General features: G+C 40.3%; 1 protein-coding gene across 6 annotated transcripts in view; it reads left to right on the forward strand.

Annotated features, from left to right (window-relative positions):
* Positions 1-5,741: 5,741 nt before the first annotated feature.
* The window catches only part of MAPK10 (mitogen-activated protein kinase 10), a 379,669-nt gene continuing 367,912 nt past the window's right edge, over positions 5,742-17,498 (forward strand). For 3 of the 6 annotated variants that reach the window (XM_045284091.1, XM_004703248.2, XM_004703251.2), the window contains exons 1-2: positions 5,742-6,144; positions 12,944-13,058. The gene's annotated coding sequence lies outside the window, so the exon portion shown is untranslated. Of the gene's footprint in view, positions 6,145-6,311; positions 6,398-8,025; positions 8,169-12,943; positions 13,059-17,498 lie in introns of those variants that run through there. The other 3 variants (XM_045284095.1, XM_045284093.1, XM_045284092.1) reach the window with 3 other exon arrangements.

Here is a 17,498-nt window from a genome sequence, read left to right on the forward strand (position 1 = left end):
TAGAACCAAGAAAACTAGTGGATGAAGGGTAGCCAGAATTCTTCTTAGAAGCAAAGATGGCAGGACTTTATACCACATACTTTGGACCTATTAACTTGAGAAAACAGGCTCTGAATATGACATCATGTTTGGTAAAACCTAGGATAAATGAAAAAGAGGAAGACCCCCAACAAGTCCGATTTACACAGTGGTTACAACAATGGGCTAACACTTAGAAAGCATTATGAGGACAAGGTCTGTTTAACTTTATTGCATGTGGGGTCAGAACCACGGCCACCCCACCAACAAAACAACACCTTGGTCCCACTCACTGTTCCTTCTGTTGCACTGTTCCTGCGTGCCTTGTCATTTACTATTTGGAAGGCCAGTTCTGCTTCATACCACTTTCTTCAGGGAGTAGGTCATAACATTGTATTATAATTTCTATAGATAAACCTTCCAGTTTCTCATATTATGGTGGCTGGTGTGTTGGTGTTATGGTGAAAGTTATACCACCTGTGTTACATTTACCAGCAGGGTCACCATGGTGGGCATGTTTTAGCGGAGTTTGCAGACTAAGACAGACTAGGAAGAAGAAATTTGAGATCTACTTCTGAAAAATTAGCCAATGGGCACTTTATGAATAGCAGCAGAGATTTGTTTGCTATTGCTATAGAGGGTGAGCCCCTCCGGTTGGAAGACGCTCAAAATACAAGCGAGGATAGTCACCTCCTGAAAGGAGAGTTTATCTTAATGATGTGGACAGAGTAAACCATCTGGGACTTTTATCTGCTGCAGTTGGCATGACTCAAAATAAAAAGAAACAACTGCAAATATTAACGAATAATCAGAATGTTGAATGTATGAGGTATAAATCTATGAAAATCGGAGGTTGCCAAAATGAAATGGATGGTGTGAAATGTAAATTAAAATCCCAGGCATTTGTGAACTGAAATGGATTGATATTGGCCACTTTGAATCAGACAAACATATGGTCTGTCTTTCCAGTAAGGAAATGGTATAAAATTCATTGTCATAAAGAATATTTCAAGATTCAACTTGTAGCATGATGTTTCACTGATAGGATAATGTTCATATGCCTCCAAGGAAGACTGGTTAATATGACTACTCAAATGTATGCACCAACTACAATACCAAAGATAAATAAATTAAAGTTTTTATAATTGTACTGCCTGAAATTCATCAAATATATAATTAGGATATATTGATAATTACTGATGAGTGGTACAAGAAAATTAGGGGAAAAAAAGAATAGGTCGCTAGAAAATATGGATTTGGTAGCATAAATAACTCTATAGAGGTTGAATGGTAGAATCTTTCAAGGTCAAGAACATATTTATTGCAAAACATTTAACAGTATAAATGGCAGTTATACAAATTGACTCCAGTTGCAATTTTGTAGGGTTCTGTGGGCAAAGTATTGAATGATTCAAGAAACACTAATAGAAGATAGAAAGAAATCATGGAGTCACTGTTCCAAAAAGAATTGGTGGATGTTCAACCATTTGAGGAGGTGGCATATGATTAAGAACCAGTGATATTGAAAGAAGAAGTCCAAATTGCACAGAAGGCACTTGGAAAACATCAAGGTTCCAGGATTTTAAGTTATATCAATTGAACTCTTTCAATAAACTGATGTAGCACTAAAGTTGCTCCCTTAACTGTGCCACGAATTTGGGAAGACAGTTACCTGGTCAACCATCTGGAAGAAATCCATATTTGCACCCATTCCAAAGAAAGGTGACTCAGCAGAATATGAAAATCACTGGACAGTATCTTTAATATCATATGTAAGTAAACTTTTGCTGAAGATGAAAAGGGTTGTTGCAATAGGACATCAGCTGGGAATTTCCCAAAAATAAAGCTGGAATCGGAAGAATATGTAGATCACGGGACATCACTGCTGTTCACATATGGATCTTGGTAAAAGCAGAGAATTCTAGGAAGATGTTTACCTGTGCTTCATTGACTATTGGAAGTAAATTATGGAAAATATAACTGACAATGGGAATTCTAGAGCACCTGTATGCACTCACGTGGAAACACAACACAGACTCAGAGGCAGTTATTTGAACAGAACAAGGGGATAGTGAATAGCTTAAAGTCAGAAGAGATGTACATCAGAGTTGTTGCCTTTCATCATATCCATTTAATTTGTGTGCTGAGCAAATAATCAGAAAGGCTGGATTATATGAAGAATGTGGCATCAGTATTGAAGGAAAGCTCATTAATAGCCTGGGATACACAGATGATACAACTATGCCCCCTGAAAGTGAAGAGGTCATGAACCTCTTACTGATGAAGATTAAAGACTACAGCCTTCAGTATAAATTACGATTCCCCATAAAGAAAACCAAAATTCTCACCACTGGACAAATCAGCAACATCATGAAAAATGAAGAAAAGATTGAGATTGTCTAGGATTTCATTTTACTTGGATCCACACAATCAACAGTCATGGAAGCAGAAGTTAAGAAACCAATTGACATATTGCATTGGCACTATATGCCGAAAAATACTTCTTTAAAGTGATAAAAAGCAAAAATATCATCACTTTGAGGACCAAGTTACACCCAACCCAAGCCAACCCATTGTACTTTCAACTGGATGAGAAAACTGGATTATAAATAAAGAAAACTGAAAAGGAATTGGTGTACTTTGAATTATTGTGTTGTCAAAGAAATTATATAATATGTAAAGTAATGTCAATAAAACTATTGAAAAATTAATCATGTCACACATGGTATTTTAAAAGCATATCACCTATATCATTGCCATTCTTTATTGGATAAAACCAGAATTTATTTAAGACCCTCAATAAAATGTGACCCTAATCCACTTATCTATTTCCATTTTCAGTACAACACAACAAAGTTGATAGGAGTTGTACAAACCCCTAATAAAATGATTTAAAAAAAAGAAAAATATTTTTAATTGAATATTTTTAATATATATATTAAAATATATAAATATATATATTTAACTGAATATATGTACATACATACAGAGAGAGAGAGGTGGGGTGGGGAAACTGATTAGGATTACTTGTGTGATAGCTACATAATTTCATGTCAACTTGAAGATATATAAAAGCGTACAGGTGGGGTTTAGCCTGCCAACCAGGTCACAGTTTGATGGTGCCTCCTTCTGGGTGTGGCCTTCTCATAAGGAGGACTCTGGGAACCTTCCCTTGTCGCTCTGCCTTTACCTTCCTGCTGGTGAGCCACTCTGGGAGCTGTCAGAGTCCTGTGATGCTACCACTGCCATTGGATCCACATGTCTTTGCACCCACCGGCCTGTGATATTCCTGCATTCGACATGATTGCATGTGGCTGCGTGAGTCTGAAGAGGGACTTAGGGACTTTTATCAGACTTATGGACTTGAGTTGGACTGGGCTTGGATGTTTTCTTGATATATAATTACTTATTGATATAAAGTTCTTTCTTACACATGTATGACTGTTTCTGGATTTGCTTCTCTAGTCAACTGAACCTGACACATTGTTTGTTGCAAGCAGTGTGTTTATGCACAGATAGCTACACTCATTAGACAAACTTCTGTAAGAATATCTTCTTCCTTTAATTTAACGTGCACTACTATGATCCATGAAATATATACATCTCAAATGATATGTGGTCAGTAAATATTTATGATTAATTATAATTACCTGCTAGGAGCCCTGCTGGTGTAGTGGTTCTGAATTGGGATGTGACTCACAACGTCAGCAGTTCCAAACCACCAACCACTCTGTGGGAGAAAGATGGAGTTTTGTATTCCCTTAAAGAGTTACAGTCTCAGAAATCGACAGGGACAGTTCTGCTCTGTCCAATAAGGTCACTACGAGTCGGCATCGACTTGATGTCAACGAGTGAGTGATAATTCTCTGTAATTATTCCATTCTTTTTGTCGGCTGTAAGAGCTTTTCCATTCTAAAATATTATGACACAATAAGTGTAGAAGATAACCAGTCTGAGATGCTATGGGATTCTGCATTCACACTTTGTGTTGAGATGAACGCATCTAACTGCCTCAACTATCTTCAAAGCTCTTCCCAATAAAACCCTCTTTAGTCTAAGTCTAGTCTGCATTCTGTCGGTGTTATCAAGGGTGAGTCTTGGAAAGAAGAATTTCAAATGAATAAATCAATGGAATGTCTTGCTTTCAAGAGTGTGGGGTTGAATTTACTTTTCCTTGTGTACTGGTCTAAGTCCTGGTGGTAGAACGGGTTACTCATGTTCCTTTACAGAGTTGCAGACTCAGAAGCACAAGGCAGTCCTTCCGTGTGCCATAGGATTGCTTTGAGTCAGGATCACCTGGAGGGCATTCAGTTTTGGAGCTTTTTGGTCTCCTAGTCAATATAGTGTGTAAGAGACATGTATATGCTGTGGGATGGGCTCTAAAAATGCCCAGGAAAGTCTTTCATTGTCCAAGCAAAAAACTCATCCTTTATAAATGCAAACTTTGGGATGTCCCATTTTCTATTTCATGACTTTATCACTTATAAGAATTATAATTATAATTAAGTTGGTTTTATACTTTTTTTTGCCAATGAGGCAATTGAACAGTTGAAATAAAAATAATTCAATATTTTAAGACACTTCCTGAAAATGTATCATTCTGATACTTTATAACCATTAAAGACAACAGAATATATATGCCTAAACTGTTCACTGAAAAGTTTCTTTTGGTGAAAAAGACTTTTGAAAAAGAAAAATTTGGTAAATCTGTAAACTCAAAAAATATAGATTTAAAAAATAGTAAATATATCCATCGCTTTTGTTTTATAGTGAATTTAGCCATTGCTTTTGTTATTATTTTTGTGTGTATGCGTGTATGTAAGTTAAAATTGTATGGTGATTTAAATGAAGTACTCTGACCACCAAAATCAGGACAAACTCATTAAATAAAAGGGAGATATTACCCCAAAGTTGTATGCAATTTGCATTATTATCTGCAATTTTAAAAAGTCTAGAGGATTATCTGCAATTAAGAAAATAAAAAGAACCCCAATTTGTCAACTCAAATTACCCGTGGTTTTATTGTACATTCAAATTTCATTCTGTGCATCTTTAAGGAGTATAGTGCGCTTAGGAAAGAAACCCTCCAGAGGGTTGTGGGATTTGCGCGCGCGCGCGCACACACACACACACACACACACACACACACACACACACACGGTATAATGTGATTTATTTGCACAAAGCACTACAGCTTGTTGAGCTTTGACTTGGCGGTTATTTTTCAGGAATTCAATGTAAAAGAAGGACACAGGATAGGAATAGAACTTACCGTGAACCTCTGCCCTCCAGGAGGGACCCAGAGGCTCACTTTTCTGGGGGCAATTTGAGTATTTTGCGTGTCTTTAGCCCTAGCATCCTTCTCCCGTGTGGTTACTTGTGAAAAGCTGCGGTTGTGGACGCAGGCGGCATGCGTTTCCAGGGATGGTTTGAGCTGCCTGTGCCAGCGGCCGGAGCTGCATCCTGGGGAGTCTCCCCGGCGGTGGGACCACTTAGCTGCCGACCCGGCTGGCTGTCCACGCACGCTCCTCCTTCACGCTCTGCCTAGCTCCATCCCACTGGAGAACACAGCACAGTCGCCGCACTTGGACTTTTTCCGCTTTCCTTTTCCGCCTCCTACCCCTCCCTAGACCTCTCTGGGCTTTGACGTCATGTGTGCTCCTTTTGGTTGCTATAGCAACCCCAGTCCCCAAGCCCTCCGTCCGTCTCCTCTGGTAGGTTCCACAATGGTACAGGCAGCATCACGCTGCACAATGGTTTCCCGGCAGTGAAAGAGGGTGATTCAGCAAGGCGCTCGACTTCTTCCGCTAAAATCTCCCTTTCTCGTTTCCTTTTTATGGGAGTGGGTGGTGCTGGTTATTGGTTTACCTTTTACCTTTTCCTTTTGCGTTTTTCACAATTTCCCTTTTTTCCTCCTGGCCCCTCAATTTCTAGGGGGCTTTGAGTGACTTTTACGAAGGAATTTTCTCGGTAATTACCTATCCATTATTAATTTAAAGCAATATCCCCACCTCCAAAGAATTTCTTCCTTATTAGAGTTCGGAATGTGGTTAATGAAAGACAAGTAGGGAGGATTTTGGGGGCAAACACGGCCGGATCAGGATCGTAGTTCTCAGTCACGGAATGGTAGGTGGTTTTGCTCATTCTGGGTTGGACCTGTTTTTGGAGGGCGGGTGGGAGTGATGGCGATGTGATTGCTCCTGGTGGGGCAGGAGAGCGAGTGATGGGAGAAGGGAGAGAGATGGGGAGAAAAGCAGGTTAATGAAGAAAACTATCTCGAGACAAGAAGCCACCAGCCTTTGCCTTCGAGCGTGAATCGTTCTTTTTCCAGACTTGGGCGTGTTGCAACCTTGATGTTTGGAGTGAGGGGCGGCAAAGGGTGAGAGGGAGCATTCTTATTGTGGCCAGGGGTTTTAGACCAATGTAAAGCTACAGAAGCTGGGAGAGAAACAAGGGGAGAAGAAGGAGGTGGGTGGGGGGAGGGAAAGGGAGAGAGAGAGAGAAACAGCTGTGTTTGTTAGAAGTGCTGGCCTCAGTCCCATTTCTGAGAAATGATATGGGAAATGATATAGGAAATTAAAAACAATGCTTTTAAGTATGTATGTATGTTTATTTCTTGAGAGGTGTCATGTAAATAAACAGTATGGGATATGTTTACATCTTTTAGTAGAGAATGATATTTCCATATATTATAGCTGCCAATTGAATGGCATTACTCATGTCGAGAGACGCTAGGCTTAATTTGGGCTGAAGCAAGAACACAAGAGAACAGGAATCAGGTTAGAATGAAGAGAAACAAATGGGCACTGCAGTCCTGTAGGTGAGGGACCCTTTAAGAAAGTGAACCTCTAGTCACAGCAGGCACCGTTGTTTTTTTTTTAATGGCAAGGTTCCCAGCTATTCTATGCTGGGATACTGTGTCCCCTAGAAATGTCAGAGCTCCTTTTGCAAAAAGGAAACAGATATATTATATAAAGGGTGCATGTCAGTATGCTTATCAAATCTATTTGCATGTACCACAAAATAAATATAACTTGCTGGAAACATCTTCAAACAAATCCAGGTGATAGACATTTTAAAAAAATGTATATTTTTCTTTTTTTTTAAATGTGTTCCTACATTTAAATCAGAGAAGTGTCTCTGTTTTTGCCCTCTTAAAGAAAAGATACTTCTCAGGGTACTGCAGTTAAGGGGTAGCCGAAGATTGGCTTATCCCATGACAGTCTGCTCTGGAGCAATCACAAGGTTGTTTACATGGACTGCTTTTGCTGCAAAGCCTCACAGTGTCTTACAGCAGTCCTTCTGCTGTGTTGACAATAACTTTCATGGGAAACAAACAAGCAAACTGTAACGACGCAGGCTAAGTCATACGGGGCAGGTCACAGTTCAGATGAAAGGAACATAGGTCTAATTGTGCCCGACATTGGCAACCCAAGGTCCAATTTTTGTTTCCATTCCTTTTCTGCTGGTTGTGGGACCCTGGAAAGTCTCATAGAATGCTGATCAACACACTGAAAATGGTTGCAGGAACGACCCATCCTCTGAGAGATGCTTCTGCACATTTCCTACCTGAGATGAGCATCTGTGTAACTACAGATAGTAATGCCCACGAATGAGCCCACAGCTCCCAGGTCACTTTGGCGTCTTTGGGTTACAGGGGCGGCATAGTTTGGAGCTACAGCAGTCCTGCTGCCCCTGGTAAGAATCCCCCTTCTCTTCTTTGATCTTAGTCCTCAAATGAAGATCAAGTACTGGATTCACTTCTTGTATCCCTTGCAGCAAGCTCCTCTTTCTTTTTCTTACCATGGGACAGGGCACATCAGATGACAAAGGTGGTATGACCTTAGATATTAAAAGACCCTTGATGCTTCCTCATTTGCATAACCCTCCCTCCTCCTGTAGCAAAGTGTATCTTTAATTTTACTGGGCTCCTGTCCTTACAAAATCTTTGCAGTTGCTGTGAAAAGATTCCTGATGGGGAGGCAGTCAGAAATTAACACGTAGAGGGGGAAAATCAACTGCCTCCAGCTTCCTGCTTGCTGGCCCCAGAGCAGCGTCTGCTGCTGGGAGGAGTGTATTTGCCATGCTGGAAAGAGATGTTGATGAACAGATCCCAGAGGGACCGGATGTGTTTTTGCTGTCATTGTCTGGTATGTCTGCAGCTACTAGTGTTCAATGGTTGCACAGTACGTGGTCAATGTTTTTCAAGTTAGCATGAACTGCGAGTTGACCTAGGAAGCTAGAACGTGCATGTATGTTTTATATTGACAGAGGGATTCGTAGGGTTTTCCTTGCCAGTATTTCCTGTATGACAATGATAAACAAAATGAATCTGCTTAACCTAAAATAAATGGGAAAGGCCTACCATGTTTAGGGGCACAGATATATTTATTTTACTGTGGCTCCGTGTCAATGAATCTGTTCTTTTTTGGATGGAAGCTTAGTTACAAAGTCTTTTTCGACTGATGGTAAAAGATGAAAAGCCAAGAGATGTTTTTTGTTTGGTTTTGCTTGTTTGTTTGCTAAACGCACTGGCAGATGCTTTTCCTTCCTGCTCTCGTCCTGGTTTCAGATCACGTTTGTAGCTAAAGGACTTTCAGTGAAATTATTGCTGGGTTTGACTCAAAAGATTGCTTGGTTGCTTATCAGAATAAATGGGCTCAACCCAAGAGAGATGTCCTTCAATTGGACCAACAAGTAAACAAAATAACATTTAAAAGGCTTTCTCCACTGCCCCTTTTATAGCCTCTTTTAAGCTTTTGGTTGGAGATTGCAATCTTAATGTTAAAAAAAGGGGGGGGGGGTTTGCACACACAAGTATCCAGCAATGACAGGAATGGAGTACAATGCTGTTTGCTGCAAGCTAGCACATGCATATATTACACATGCATCTATTCCACCTTGTGCTGTGGTACCGAGAAAAAGTTCTGCCTTTAGACTCTTGGGATGGAAGAAAGGCTTATTGGGAGAGAAGCCCCTAATCCATTTTGTTTCTTTGGCATAGTAGATGCCTTTAGTGTATTACATAAGTCTGAGTTGAGACACAGTAGTGCTGATTCAGATAAAATATCAGGCTGCATATTGATTGTTTGAAAGAGAAAACGTAACTTAGAACCAGAGCCCAGGTTTTCAGAAATGTACCTCTTTGTACGTATTGTCATCACAGAGCCATCCAGGTTTTGAGTAAGGTTTTTCAGTTTGGTTAAATATTATTTTCTTGAGCAAATTGAGACCAATAAAGGGACAATGTTAAAATCTGTATATTTGGGGGACTATTTCAACCCCCTGTATTTCATGGAGGGAAGCTTTGTTTCTTAATATGAATCTTGGCAGAAACTCTGCTCTGAGCGGAATCCCCAAGTGATATGAAAGATCCTTCACCAGAAACATTTTAGGTTTGAAAAGGCGGCTCTGACTTATGCTTATTTGTCAAGGATTGTGTAGTTCAACTGATGTTGGGGATCCCTAACAAGTCACTCTGACCTTTCTTTCTGTTCTTGTCCAGGGTGCCTGTGAGATGTAAACTCAGAGGATTACCGAGATAGCGTCTTTAGGAATGGGAGTGAAAGGTTTGAATGGAAAACAGTGACTCATGGCTACGGAGAAGCACTCCTAACCACTGAGGCTCTAAAGCCCTGTGTGGTGTGCTGGATCTAAGGCACAGCTACCCTGCAGGACAGGCAGGCATTTGCGGAGTGGCCTGATCAGGGAGAAGCAATATTTTTTGCACTGTGTGTGTGTGTGTGTGTGTGTGTGTGTGTGGTGAGCAGCAGAAAGAAAACAGCAGTGAATGAAAAGTATTGGGTGTCATCTTGGTGGCTTGTCTTCATAGAAGTAAAACTGCCTCCTGGTTTATTGATGTGAACCTGCCCCAGTGTTCTGTGTGCTTCCTGAAAATGGGTTGCTTTAAGCAATCGTCGGCTTCTCTTAAATTGGAAATAGGACATGAAAGCATCCACAGTGAAGTAAAGCCCCTAGGTCAGTTTATTTGGCAATGTTTAATCAGGTCCGTACTTCCTCCACCACAGCACGTATCACACTTTATGATAATTGCCTCATCAGTTATCTCTATCTACCACTGGAATAACTTTGGGGAGGACACATGAGTAAGGTGCTTGGCTGATATGTGAAGGGTTGGAGGTTCAAATCCAACTAAAGGGTCCTTGGGAAAAAAAGGCCTAGAAATCTACTTCCAAAAATGCAGTCGTTGAAAACCCTGTGGGAGCAGCATTCTCAGAGTTGACTAGGTGGCAGCAGGTGCTGTTGTTGTTGTTCAATGTCATTGGGTTGGTTTCCACTCTCGGGAACCCTGTGCATAACAGAATGAAGCACTGCCCAGTCCTGTGCCATCCTCACAATTGTTCTTATGTTTGATGCCTATTGATGCAGTCACTGTGTCCATCCGTCTTTGTGAGGGCCTTCCTGTTTTTCACGGCCATCTTACTTTACTGGGGATTTCTACTGCTGTAAACAGTTATAATCTCAGCACTCACAGGGGCAGTTCTACTCTGTCCTATAGAGTCTCCATGAGTCGGCATCGAGTCAATGGCAGTGAGGTTTTTGTTGTTCTTGTTTTAATTTACCAAGCATGGTGTTCTTCTCCAGTGCCTGATCTCTCTTGAGAATATGACTAAGGTACGGGAGACAAAATCTCACCATCCTTGCCTCTAAGGAGCATTATGGCTGTACTTCTTCCAAGACAGATTTATTTGTTCTTTTGGTAGTCCATGGTTGCTTTCAATATTCTTCTCCAGCACCGCAATTCCAACACCGTGTACTGCTATCCACTGACGTGGAATCTCTGTCAGAGACTGATGGTGCCAGTCTGACATGTCATCTTCCTTCAGTGCCTTCAAGTCAATTCTGATGCTTGGCGACGTTATAGGGCAGATTACAATAGTCCTTTGGCTGCATCTTTACAGGAGAAAGCCTCATCTTTTTCCTGCAGAACGCTGGTCAAGGTTTGAACTGCTGACTTCGTGGTTAACAGCCCAAGGGGCTAATCCACTGTGCTGCCAGGTCTACTTGTAGTAAAGCACACCAAACCACGGAGTTAGTTTCAACTCAGTGACCCAGGTGTTTCAGAGCAGAATTGCACTCTGCGTGGTTTTCACAACTGTGACTCTTTGAAAGCAGTTCATCGGGACTTTCTTCTGAGATGCTCCAAGTTGGTTTGAACCATCAATCTTCCCAGTAGTCGCTCCATGCGTATCCATTTGCACCACCCAGGGATTCCCTCCAGCATGGAGTATTAAATAAATATTATTTAATAATATTATTAAATATTGAATGAGTAGCTCCCATGTATATATTTGTTGCAAAGTGGGATGGGAGAGTGAGACTTATAACCCTACAATTCTGCAATGGGGAACTTACCATCACTTGGGGAATTAAGATGCACAAAAGCTTCAATAACCATAAAGACAGTTTCTAATTAAGGAGTGATTTTGGTGTGTTGATATTAAGTGCACTAAAAAATCAGAAGATAAAGAAATCACCTCCACTGATCTGATGGTAGATGAGACTGAAGGCAATATAGGGATGAGAGTGGGGGAGGCAAAGGGGAAGGTATACCTAGCAGCAGTTATAAGCCCTTGCTCAGTAGCTAGACTATAATCTGCAGTAAAACCTAAACCAAACCCTCTGACATTGAGTTGATTTTGACTGACAACAACTCTATAGGACAGAATTGAATTTCTGATACCATGAATCTAGGTGGGAGCCTACAACCTCAACCTTCTCCTGAGGATCATCTGGTGGGCTTCAACCAACCTACTGAATCACCATGACCCCTTATTTGATGCAGAGTGGGGTTTTATTTGGGTATGGTAAATATACTTTCGAAGCCAGAAATCAGAATCATGGCTTTACAGTGGAAACAGGACATTGGAAACTGGCATACTGGTGTTAGGTGCCTTGGCGTCTGTTCTGACGCATAGCGACCTTATGTGCAGCAGATGGAAACACTGCCTGGCCGGTTCCTTCTTCACAATTGTTCTCATGTTTGAGCTCATTGTTGTATCCACTGTGGCAGTGCACCTTGTGGAGGGTGTTCATCTTTTTCACTCTCTACTTTGACAAGCGTGCGTGTCTTTCTCTAGGGACTGTTCTTTCCTAACACGTAGGCTCAAGCCTGGCCGTGCTTGCTTCTAAGGAAGTACTGGCTGTACCTCTTCCCAGACAGATTGGTTTGTTCTTCTGGCAGCCCATGGTACTGTCACTTTTTTTTTTTTTGCACCACAATTCAAATGCATCAATTTTTTTTCTTTAGATTTTCTTATTCATTGTCCAACTTTTACATTCATATGAGGTGATCCAAGTACCATGACTTGGATCATGTGCACTTCAGACCTCAACATGACATTCTTGCTCATCAGCATTTTAAAGAGGCCACCTGCAGCATAGTTCTAGAGGACAAGGTTGGCAAGCAGATTTGGAACTAGATCATGTTATGAAAGACAGTAAATACAGGGTCCTTTCTAGCTTCCTACCAGCTTCACTTTCGCTTCATTTCATAGGCTTGAGAGGTTTTCAAAAGTTTCCTCCTCAACTTCTTGTTCTAATGCAATTTTACATTAAAAGTAGAATATGTAAACATACATATGTAAACATATGGGACAGTGGAGCTTCCCCAGTTGAATTAAAGTAGGGATGCTTTACACCAGAAAACCAAATATATCAACCAATATAGCAATTACTAATTGGGTTTATGATCTGATTTTAAAATATTGAGTTGTTTGGTGTTGATAGCAGAACAGTTTATGTGCTTGTGATAAATTCTGAACAGAATTAACTACCTTGAGGATATTTTAACCTTTTCCCTTATTGCATCAATTTTGATTTAGTACTTTGCTTAATAAATGCAGGTGGACTTCTAGTTTAAAACTTATGACCAAACTCATGTGTCTTTGGACCTTGGTTTCAGGCTAGTGTGAGAGGCACCAACTGCAGGACCACCTTCAATTTTCGGTGTGGTAACTCATGCCAGGAGCTACTGAATTAGATCCATTTCCTATAGATGAGACACGATACAAGCAGTGGTGAGTGAAAATTTTCAATGTTTTTTAAATTTGGGGAACAAAGAATGTTTGATTTCTGTATCCAATTTAAGTACTTCATGTGATTTAAGTGTTTGGATCTGAAGAAACTTGTTTATAAAGAATATCAACCAAAGGAGTGGAAACCAGTAGGGCGGGATCTTGAATAGATATAGTGCTCCCATGACTGCATACAATAGTGTTAGGTCTTGAGATGCAAAGATGGAATGCAAAACACCAGGATGCCACTATCCTGGACGATTCTACTCTATGCTAGAGGTAGGATGGCTGTAATCAATAATTTCATATGACAGAGTAATAGGATTTTTAGTGGCTTTTATTACTTGCACCATACGTCTATATTTTATTGATTTACTCTTCTAATAGAATAATTGGTTCTGGGTAAACTTATGATGCCACTTCCTTCTAAAATAGTGTGTATGTTTTACAAAGCAGTTAAATCTTTGAAAATAAGGGAAGAGAAAGCACATCACACTCGTTGAAAACATGATTTATGGACAATTTAGCTTAGAAATCCTTTTACTTAAGAAAAACTTTATTCACAATGATCAACCTATAACTCCCTCCCAGGGGGATGAATAAAGGAAAAGTGGGTGAGGGGCGATGGAGGACAATGTAAGAGATGGAAAAACTTATCAAGAGTTTGTGAGGGAGGGTAGGCGGGGGAGGGAAGGGGAAGAAATGGGGAGCTGAAATCAGGAGCTCAAGTGGGAAGAGAATTTTTTTGAAAATGATGATGGCAGCATATGTGCAAATGTGCTTGACACATTGGAAGAATGTATGGATTGTGATAAGAGATGTAAGAGCCCCCCAAAAAAGTATTTTAGAAAATGAAAAACTTTATTAAAAATAGATTCAGTTGTCCTGCCTTGTGGGAAAATATTTGAAAACTTATTATCATGTACAAATATCAGCAAACTCAAGCAAAGTATCTTTTAAAATCTAATGCTGGATGCTTTATAGTCAATGATCAATAGATTCCAGCAGAGGTAAATGAGTGAAAATCTGTTAAATAACATCTTTGAGAAATAAGGTATGACAAGGATGCTTGTAAGTCCCCAAATGGAGCTGCTTTGAACTAGTGATCACTATCTCTCATTTACCTAGTGGTTTATGCAGCTCTGGGTAGGTTGGCTGCCTGTGAGTTAATACATAGCCTATAAATGGAGAACACTGCATTTTATGGAATCTGTATTAACTGCTAATTAATCCTATGGTTATTTCACCTCATAGGTTTTATTGCAGTCTACCTACCCTTATACCGACAAAGCAGTTCTCACAGTCATCCCAATGCCATGCTTAATCAAAATAGTCAATGAATATTTGTTATCAAGGGTGAATCATATGGAATTACCAATAGGCAACCATTTCTTACCTAAAATAATATTGGTTTTGTATGGCTGAAGCTAATACTCTGAGCTTCATGTCACATTATGCGATTAGGAAAATAAAATAGGTTGACTGTAATATAAATAATTTATTAAGTAAACCTTTTTTAAGAGCCCACAATGTAGCTATCATGTATACCTTTAGGGATAGATGAAAGGCACCCCCCCTGTCTAAAGGGAACTTTGGATCTACAAAGTGGGTGGTCTGTATAATAAAATGTACTATTAAATGGGGTCGATATATCCTAAACAGGGTAGTACTAATAAAGTGCGAAGAAGTGTGGAGACTAAGGGAAGCACGGCAGAGGAGACTCCACCCAGGTCGAGGTGGGGCTTTACCAAGGACAACTTCCTAGAGGAAGCAATATTTTAGGGGCCTGTGAAGAATAGTAAGAAGCTGGCCTGAAGAAAAGAGGACTCAGTACAGAGGGAATGGACTGAGCACATGATGTTTGGGGACTCTAGGTGCTATGGCAGCAGCAAACGGGGGCGTGGAAGGGATGAAATTGAACAGCAGACAAATCACGATGTTTTAGGTCAACGTAGTGTGTTTGGATTTTATTTATTTGTTAGAAGACTTCAGGGGATATTTTCCGTTGAGGGTGTAAAAGCTACCTGGGGTGATAGTTCCAGGGACAAGCCAGCTTCCAAGGCTCCGGAAAGTCTGGAGTCCATGAAAATCTGGAGTCTCATTCTGCATATTTTCCCTTTTCAAAAGTATGTATTCTCACCTGATTATTTCATTAAAAAAAATGTGTGTGAGGTTCTTCCATGTTGAAGCATGAATAGTCAATTTAGTTTATTCACTAAGGTTATATTATATTCTACTCTATTAGGATAGCAACCTTTACTTATCCAACCTTTTGTTGATTTGGGCTCTTTATATGATACTTCTTATGTTAACATAAATATTATTGCTGAGAGATTCTTATGTATATGTACGAAAACCTGTTTAGGATTCACGTTGAGGAAAGGAATTGCTGAGGTTTAGGTTTGTCCTCACAGGACTCCTGTTTTACTAATGATGCTGAAATAATTCTCTAATTGGTTGTCCCAACTTATATTGTCACCAAAAGAACCGAACTCACTGCCTCATAGGGAACCTGGTGTATCTCTGAGACTGACTTTTTAGAGGAGTAGAAAGTTCAGTCTCTTTCCTGTGGAGCTGCTGGTGATTGGAACTGCCAACCTTGCTGATCACAACCAATTCGTAATCAGTACGCCACCAGGGCTCCTAGTGGCATAGTGGTTATTCATTGGGCTGAAATTCGGGTGATGGGCAGTTCTAGACCCCCAGCAGGAGAAAGAAGGGACTTTCTACTCCCGTAAACAGTTACAGTCTTGGAAACTCACAGGGGCAGTTCTACCTTGACCTAAAGAGTCACTCTGAGTCCGCATGGACTTGATGGCCTTGACGATTTTTACGGTTCGGTCAACCAGGTGGCTGCATCGTTGTACTAACAGAAACATTCGCTTGCATGTCTCTGAGAATGATCATTTTAGTTATGAAGAATCATCATTTTAAAATTACCAGCCATTTGAGTTTCCTTCTTTTGTGAAATGCCTGCTCAAGTCTTTATGGAATTTGTCTCTCAAAATATTCTCTAGCATTTATCGAGTTCTTGGAGTACCTGATTGGTGAAAACAATTTCGTGCTTGAATCCCGAGGAGAGGTTGCTGGGGAGCCCACTCAGAGCCACCTTTGAACACAGGCCTGGGGATGTGCTTCTGAGAAGTTAGGAGGTGGGCGTCTATGGAGCAATTTGACTCTACACACGTGGAGTCAGCATGAATCAGAATCAATTGGGCTGCAATTAATGACAACAATTGAATTCTTAATATGCAACAGATACTATGCTACATTCTTTACAAGCATTTAATTCTCATGCGGCATCTATAATTTACAGATATGAACCGAGGTTAGGGCATTTGCTAGTTGCTGACAATCACATAGCTAAGAAGTTGTGGAATTAGCGTTCAAGTCCAGGTTTTTCTGACCCCTGGCTTCTTCCCGTTCTTGAAGAGTGTTTGGAAGGGGATTAGTTTGGAGCCAGAGAGAACACTAAAATTGCAGTGATCCAGTTAAAAATAATAAGTGTGTTAACCGAGTAATTGCCAGTAGGGCACACATACATAGCAACTGGCTTTGGGAGTGGATGTGGTGGTTAACTGAAGAGGGAACATTTGAAAAGTCTCAAGTTTTACTAGCTGTTGACTTGGTTGCATTCAGAACTTGTCATGTGATACACACATTTCAGGCATTGTGGTGGGTGCTGAGAATATATTTTGAGACTCAATAATTCAATAAGAGATTAAATTAGTTCATAGATCCATACATTTAAGGTTTAAAAAGATTACAGTGTTCATTTGAGTCAACTCTTCATTGTTCTAAAATACAGAATCTGATGCTAACACTGCGAGCACACATCCGAGATCGTAAGTTACTAAGGTCTAGAGTGAGGATCGATCCGGCAAAAGAAAGGAAAAAGGAAGGAAAGAAGTAAGCAACTTCTCTGCAATTTAGAGAATCCAATCGAGGACTTCTAATAAGTAAACATTTCACAAATTAGTCTCCTTTGAGCTTAGTCTGTAGTCGGAATTATAATGGAGCCTTTGATCATCACCGTTAGCAGGATTGTTTAATGGAGCCTCACATGGCCTGTTCTTGCCCCTGGTTTTACCAGTGAAGCCACCACATTTTCAAAACCTGATCTGTAGTTTTTATTATGTTTACTGATGTGCTTCAAGGTTCATTGTTATGCTCTGTCACCGATAACATAAATTCCCTTCTCCTTAAATTATACCACGCATCCATTCGCCCTAATTTAGACACCGATGACCTCTTTAATTGCTTCAGTTTCTTCACACTCATTCAAGTGTTTGCCACTTTAATTTACTTTATATTATTTATTCTGCCTGTAATTCACTCTATCTACCTGTATTAGTCTAGTTACTTTGGAGAAAAAAATCCACGGCGACTCACGTATAAGAGAGAGTTTTATGTAAAGAAAGTGTGCATCACGAAAACATCCCA

This window comes from Echinops telfairi, unplaced genomic scaffold, assembly GCF_000313985.2.
Source record: "Echinops telfairi isolate 266 unplaced genomic scaffold, ASM31398v2 ScPeMD7_7468;HRSCAF=8506_0, whole genome shotgun sequence".
Lineage (NCBI taxonomy): Eukaryota > Metazoa > Chordata > Mammalia > Afrosoricida > Tenrecidae > Echinops > Echinops telfairi.